The sequence below is a fragment of the Gavialis gangeticus genome, unplaced genomic scaffold (assembly GCF_001723915.1).
Source record: "Gavialis gangeticus isolate Ggan-Ray unplaced genomic scaffold, GavGan_comp1, whole genome shotgun sequence".
Taxonomy (NCBI): Eukaryota; Metazoa; Chordata; order Crocodylia; family Gavialidae; genus Gavialis; species Gavialis gangeticus.
Window position 1 is genome coordinate 168,309,020 of NW_017729032.1, and position 7,266 is coordinate 168,316,285.

A 7,266-nucleotide genomic window follows, 5' to 3' on the forward strand; every position below is an offset into this window, starting at 1 on the left:
CCCGGCAGCTTGGAGAGCTGCGTGAAGTTTGCATTTAAATTGTGGTGTGTGATGTGTTACAAGTTGGGGAATGTATAAGGTAAACTCCCACCATTTTCAATGGAAAGTTTATATAGTAATCAAGGATGGAATATTTCCTTAAATAAGAGCCACTTTACACAATGGGATCTAATGTGTTCATGATAGGCAGTGTGATTATGGAATCATGCATTATATCCCATCATGCCTAACTGCCTGCACTGGCTCCCATGACTGCAAGCACTGCAGCTGACCAAATGCTCAGTCTTCACCAAATTCTCATCATTACTTCAATATAGCCTTGTTCTTTGCAGTTATTATTCAATTATATTAATAGGATGGGACAGTTTGTATCTCTCAGTTCATGAGGATGGTTTTAAGTGACATGCTGCAACTGTATTAATGCAACATTGGGAGGAGCATTTTATCTCTCTTCCTATCTATAGTACTGAAAACTTGTAGTAAACGCACTTCAGCTTGCCTGTATAACTCAGCTTTCTTTTGAATCTTATCACCTTTTCCCTTCCTTTGTCTGAAAACACTTAAGGGCTTTTTCTTTCATATAAAGAAGATGCATCAATGATACCCAAGGTTGCTTGGATGAGAGACCTGAAGCTTTTGGTTTCTTTCTATCAACGACACAAGGTGCTTTAAACTAAACACCCCCCAAATGTCTAATATTAATGTCTAAGTCCTATTCCTATAGCTGAATTGTGCCGCTGTGATACTATTTTTCCTTCTGGGCAGTACCTCCCTCCTTCCCTAAACACCTTCACCAGTGTGGACCCAAGGGGGAAAAAAATCCTTCCTGACACCCAAACAGAGGAGTGGTCAGACTTGATGCATACTCAAATCATAGCTCCTATAATTTATGAAAGGGACAGTGGGAAGAGAACATGGGTTCCAAGCACATCTAGCAGAGCTTTAAAAGCATGGGAAGTTAGGGCTAATCAGATCCTGTCTCCCCTTGTCTGGGAAGTGGAAGGTAGACAGCATCCCAAGCATACACTATTTCCGTCTCTCAGATTCTGCTCAGTCTTTTGTAGGACCAAACAAATTTCCCAATTGGTGCAATGCCTGAAGTGTCTCAGTGCATCTCAAATTCAAGCAGACAACACTACACCAATTACACACAATTCACATTTCAAAGGTTCTCTTCTCAACCAAGAGGCCTGGAAACTTTCTTACAAAATGGGGACTTCTAGGCTAGAGACAGATTAGTCTAATCTGCAAAGCTTGAACGAATTTGGAGTTGGATAAACATTCCCTTTTCATTCCAGAAATGCAGGCACATGCTTGCAGTGGCTCAGGCTTGAAGCCGGCAGGTACTAGAGCAGCCCTCCCTTCCCTTCCACAGAGCTAAGCTGAGGGGAGCATGGCCAAGCCTCAGCAGGACACTCTGATTATCCCCCCTCTCCTGAGCAGCCCATTAGGGAATGTTTATCACCCCTAACTCAGTGTTTATCAATCCATTAAGAAAACAAAGCCTTCTTAAACAGCTTTTCCAAGGAAGGACATTAAGCTACCTGTTGATTAGCTCCAAAAAGCCTGCCTGCCTGTCTTGTCCCACAGCATGGATTGCAGCCAGCATGTGTTCTGCTAGGTAATGTTGAGGTGTCTGCATAAAACAGAGGGGCAGGGTGGGGTGGGAGAATAATCCCCATTTAGCAGGGAGAATCCAGGCAGATGCTGCCTACAGTCTCTGTTGGAGCTCTGGCTAGGGAGCAGAGGGGAGGGTCCAGTCCTGCTGTGGAGTAGAGAGCCCTGCCTAGCCCAGAGAGCATGCAGGGATACTGGGGAAGTCTGGTTTATCTTAAAGCAGCAAAGAGTCTGGGATAGACATTGCGTAAAACAGCTTCACCCAAATCAGTTAAGTCTGACACTACATTCAACCAGGTTTATCTCAAACTAGTTTCAGCCATTTTCAAACTGGTTTATGTGCACTGAACATCTATTCTGTTACAGGTTTAAACCAGTTTATGATCACTTAAGATGGTTTATGTGTAATGTCTGTCCCTAGCCTTATACTACATATTCTGAACATGCCACGTAGATGTACACAGCGCCAAATTAGGATAAGGTTGGATAAGCCTTATCACTTCCAGTATATGACATACTCCTACTAGACAGTTCTGCTACAGCACATGCAACTGTCCAGAATTTGAGCCTAGTTCTCAACTCATCTTATATGATTCTTCTGGTTTCACTAGCATAACTACTAAATTGTATAAGTATGAGAAGAGAGTCACAATCCCTGAGTCTTGAGTTTTGATTTGTATGAATGTAGGCTGAGTGGGAGCTGATGGTGGAGGTCATGGCCTTCTTATAAACCAGCCAGTTGTCCTTCAGTATGTGATCAGGTGTACATTTTTTGCTGGGAGAAAAGAATCTAATTATTATTTCTCTAAGAGGCTCTGAGTCACTTTTCCTGTGGTCCAAAAACATGAAGAAGACAGTTAAAGCCACTGGTACCAGCACTCTGTGCAGTTTGGAATGATTAAAATCTTAACCTAAGTTTTCTGAAAAAAATGCACAGCTTTTGTAGATTCTTGTTGTCTTTGCATGGTATAGTTTATAATTAATTCCTTTTCCAAAACAAGTTGTGGAGATTCTGAATGCAAAGAATACAGAAGTTTGTGAAAAAAGATAGCTGCCAAAAGTTAGACCAAGAATAGGCCTATTAATTCCAACACTTAAAGGGAACTGGTTCTAAAAGGTTTCAAAAGGGAATATATTTTAATAAATTCAGGCCTGGTCCTAGAGGAATGCATATTTTCAGTAGCACTTGGGGAAATCTTCTCTCTGACTGGCTGCTTTCCCCACATGCTGGCTTTCTGGGAAAAACAGAACAATCAAAGCTACTGTAGAGACCAGGCTAACTATGCTCCTTTTTCCTTCTGTAAGGGATATATTCTCATAGGCATGGAGCAGAAGGAGGAAGAAGTAAATGTCCAGCAGCCCAGGACTGCTTTGGTCCTCCTTCCCTGCCTGTGAGCTTGGGGTGACTCTCTTCCCTCTCTTCTCCTCTCCAGCCTGGCAAAGGGACAGGGAACCTTGCTTTATCCAGTATTCAGCCTGAGAAAAAGTGATGAAAAATCCTAGGACCTACAGATAAGGTAGAAATGAAGCTGGAGTTGGGGCAAAATTCATGGGAAGGCTGGAGAGGAAAGGAATCACTTGAGAGGGCCGGGAGCAAAACCACTTTTGGACAGAGGGATGGGCAGATGTGGCAGTGATCCCCAGCACACTCTTTTTAGATTCTTTTAATTATGGTTAAGTTTTCTTTATGTTGTTCAGTATGTTATTGTTGATCCACCAGGTATTTAAGCTAAGTTAACAAACAAAAGTGTCTGATCTTTTCATATGAGCTTGTTGAATACCAATGTCCCCTCACATCTCATTCATTAGGGAACAGTTGTGAGTAAAGAGGCTCATATCTGGGAAGGGTAAATAAAATGGAACAAATGTACTATTTATATTTTTACATTTTATCCAGTGTTAGTTTTATTTTTCGTTTCTTTTTTCTCTTCCCTTTCATAGGAACCCTCTTGCAAATGCCAAGTATAAATCCTAAATACACACAGAAGGCATACTACTGGGGCTCAAACTGGGCCAGCACGTGACAGTATGCCATAGCAAGGATATTTTATTCTCCAAAACCTATAAATGTCAAGAATGTTAACTATTTCACTATTCATCAATGTATGTAAGAAAGCAGAGGAAAGTCTATACTGTGAAAAGTTGCTCAATTTCCTGCGAGTGACAGCTCATTTTTGTGCCATGAATATATGGGCTTAGAAGAATACTGCCACCTTTTTTCCCCATCTGAATCAAATTTCTCATCAGAACCCTCTGAGACATCTAAGTTCATTCAAGAAAGAGCCAAATCTAAGAGGCTCAACATAATACCCAGTGTCCACAGAAGGGAAGCTAAATACAACCTGCTAGTAGAGTCTAATGGTTATTTCAGGCTGTACTGGGAGTAAGTAAGGCCATAGGAGCCCAGGGAGACTCTGGGTGCATCAACACATTCATTCATGTACCATAGTTATTGTGCATTAAGTTCAGTACTTGGCTAACCAAGTACGAAATCAAGGCGCAGTAACAGGTGCTAGGGCATAGTGCACAGTAGTGCCGGTACACAGGTTTTTTCGACACTAACTGCACAATGCAGTTCAGTTAGCATATTAGCATGGGTTTTGCTACAGTGCAGTAACATATTAGCATAATACAGTGCAGTAGCGTATTAGAATGGGTTTTGCCTAGGACACCACTGTGCAGTGTTATTAGTCTACTGTGTAGTTAGTGCCTCGTGTAGATGCAACCTCTGTGAACATACATATTTATAATCTATTGGCCATGGTATTTGATATGGGCATAGTATTTTGTGCTAGGGAGAGTATCACTTTCTTTTTTTGTCTTCTGGTTCATCCCTAGATGACTACTAATAATTTTCACATTTTTTTCTTTTGGTCCTTTTTTTTTTTTTTGCCTTTCCTTTTCTTCTGAAATAACTGACCAAACCAAACAACACAAGTCATTCCGTATCTCAGCTATGGGATTAATGGGTTCAAATAACAATCACATTGTTATAATTAATTTAGCATTATACTTATGATAGAGTTAACCATCATGTAGTTAAAGAGTGAGGTTTGTTCTTCTGCAGATGAACTGAGATGCTTTTCAGTATGCTAGAGCACTATTCACTTTAGTTTTTAATAGAGCAAATGTTAGGATTTCTCCTTGGAGTTTATTTAATTGTTTTCTAGATCTTGTTACCTGGAAGCTTTAAAATTGACCCAAGTTTTCCATTTTTATTTATTTGCTATTTTTTAACCCATTTTCCCCAAAGCTTTTTGTTATACTCCCCTTGAATAGTACCACCCAAGGAAAACAACCAACTTACATGATTTAAAGTAGTTCCTTCATGGTTTTTTTTCCTTGCCAGGGGCCATAAATAAATATTAGAAACAGGTGGCACTAGCCAAAGCCCTAGAATTTACTTTATTATTTGTGTGCATTTACAGCTTTCCTATGTGACAGTCTCATTTACTCAGTGCTACAGGCAATCTCTGTCTGTGCCTAAAAATAACTGTAACAGCTGCACCAAGGGAAAAATCATGGGGGGGAGGGGGAAAACGCACAAGAGTAGAAGGCAACTTAGAAAAGGATTGGAGCCAGAGGTATTCAAGAATGGAGCTCTTCAATTAACTGGAAGCACTTGTACTTCAAGGAACATGCCATGCTTGCTTCCATTCCCTCTATCTGTGTTGATATTTTGTCCATTGACATTGTTTACCTATAATAATATCTCAAGAGACTTCCAGGTTAGTACAAGCTGCTAATTTTAGAAAAGCAGTTTTAAAAATGTTTTTTAAATAGATTTATTCTGTCTTTCTTTTGTTTTAAAGAAAAAGCACAGAAGACTAACCACCAGTTTACAAACATTATTGATGGTATGTGGCATTGTGTATTTGGGATACATGGGAACTCATTTAAAGTCACCAACAGGACTAACCCATGTGAAAGATGTATTTTTCCTCATGTTGGAGATATAAAACAAACAACAATTCAGAAGAGGGTATGGCTCATACCTCTTATTCTTTCTCTAATTACTGAATTCTGTTACTGGAACTTGAAAAGTCCATGCATATTTCAAGGTTGTCTTAAATCCATGTTATAATATTCTTTCCCAATATCCTTCTTTTGGCAAAAGTTATGAATTTGGATAAAAAGAACACTAAAAATAAAATTACCTACACTATAACACAACAGAAGTTCAGCCCATAAGCTACTTTTAGAATGGCTGAACCTGATTTAAGATAAACCTGGATGGATGTAGTACCAGACTTAACTGATTTAGATTAAATCACTGTATTGAATTTCTGTCCCAGATGCCCTTCAGATTCAAGTTAACTCACAGTCCCCCAGCATCCTAGGATGCTTTGTACCTCCACCACAAATCCCTCTCCCCCCCCACAGAAGTGGAGGTGGGATAACCTTGGCCCAAGCTGTCTGCTCCTGCACACCTATGGAAAGGTTTACATACCCACTTGCTTGCCTCAGGAACCATTCTGAGTCTAAGGGCCTTGTTACACATTACACTGTGAGCCACAAAAATGTTGATGGGTGTTAGTGCTAGTTTGAGTTTGGAGTGGTTACTTTTCAGGCCTGCAGGGGCATGGAGGGCTGAAAGGTAAGAATTCTCTGCCCTCCCCATGTCCCCATTCCATGCTTCCCCCAGTCCTCTACCCCCTCCCTGCCACCCCGGCTCTCCTGGAAATGCTCAAGGTTCCCCCCTGCTCCCCACCCCCATCTTATTTGTGGCTCCCTAGCTCTATGTCCCAAGGGACCAGGCAGGGAAGAGATCATCTGCCTGCCTAGCTGCAGCTGCTGGGCTGCTGTTCTTCTCAGGGTTGCATTAATTGCTTGTGTAGATGTGCCCAGTGTGACATGCATGGATATCCTCCCAAATTGGACTTACTTTTGGGCAGATGTGTGGTTAAAAACTAATAGCCACTATAGTTGCAAATGGCCAGGAGGGGTAGTTAACTCTTCCTACACCCAAAAGGAACCAAATTGCTAGATCAGAGAGGGCAGTGGTGAGTGTTTGAAAAACTTTAGCCATTCCTATTAAGAGAAGGCCATGCTTGCTCCTTGTATGGATTGAAACAATGGTAAGTAAATTGTCCCAAAGACTCTTGTCTGGAAAGGGGAGTGTCACAAGGGTGGACATGAGCCTTTAGTTCCATCCCACTGGGTGAAGAGGGACAAAAACATATCTATATAATATTTTTTCTCCCAAAACACTAAAAGGAAATGTGAAAGATATAAAAGGATATGCCTTTAGAACAGAATCTTAGGGACTGTCTGGAGAAAAGGGACATTTTCTGGCCTTAAGTTTTGAACTGCTGAAATGACTAGATGCTCCCTAACTTGGGAAATCCATCTAGGGCTCAACAGGGGCAAGATGAAGAAAACTATGAGTGGGCAGGACGCAGGGAAATCACTGTTTACAAGGCATTACTCTGGAGAAGCAAAAGGATATCTTGTATTTTTGATAATTTATTTTTCTTTTATCTGTCCCTCAAACTATGTTTTATTTCCTGCTTTGCTTTACATATTATCTGCATCTGTGGCAGTGCTGCAGGCATTCCTGTTCCTCAAAACTGGGTGGGGGGTGGGGTTTACTTGTCGCCTTTTTTCTTTTCTTTTCTTTTCTTTCTTTCTTTCCTTTTTTTTTTTTTT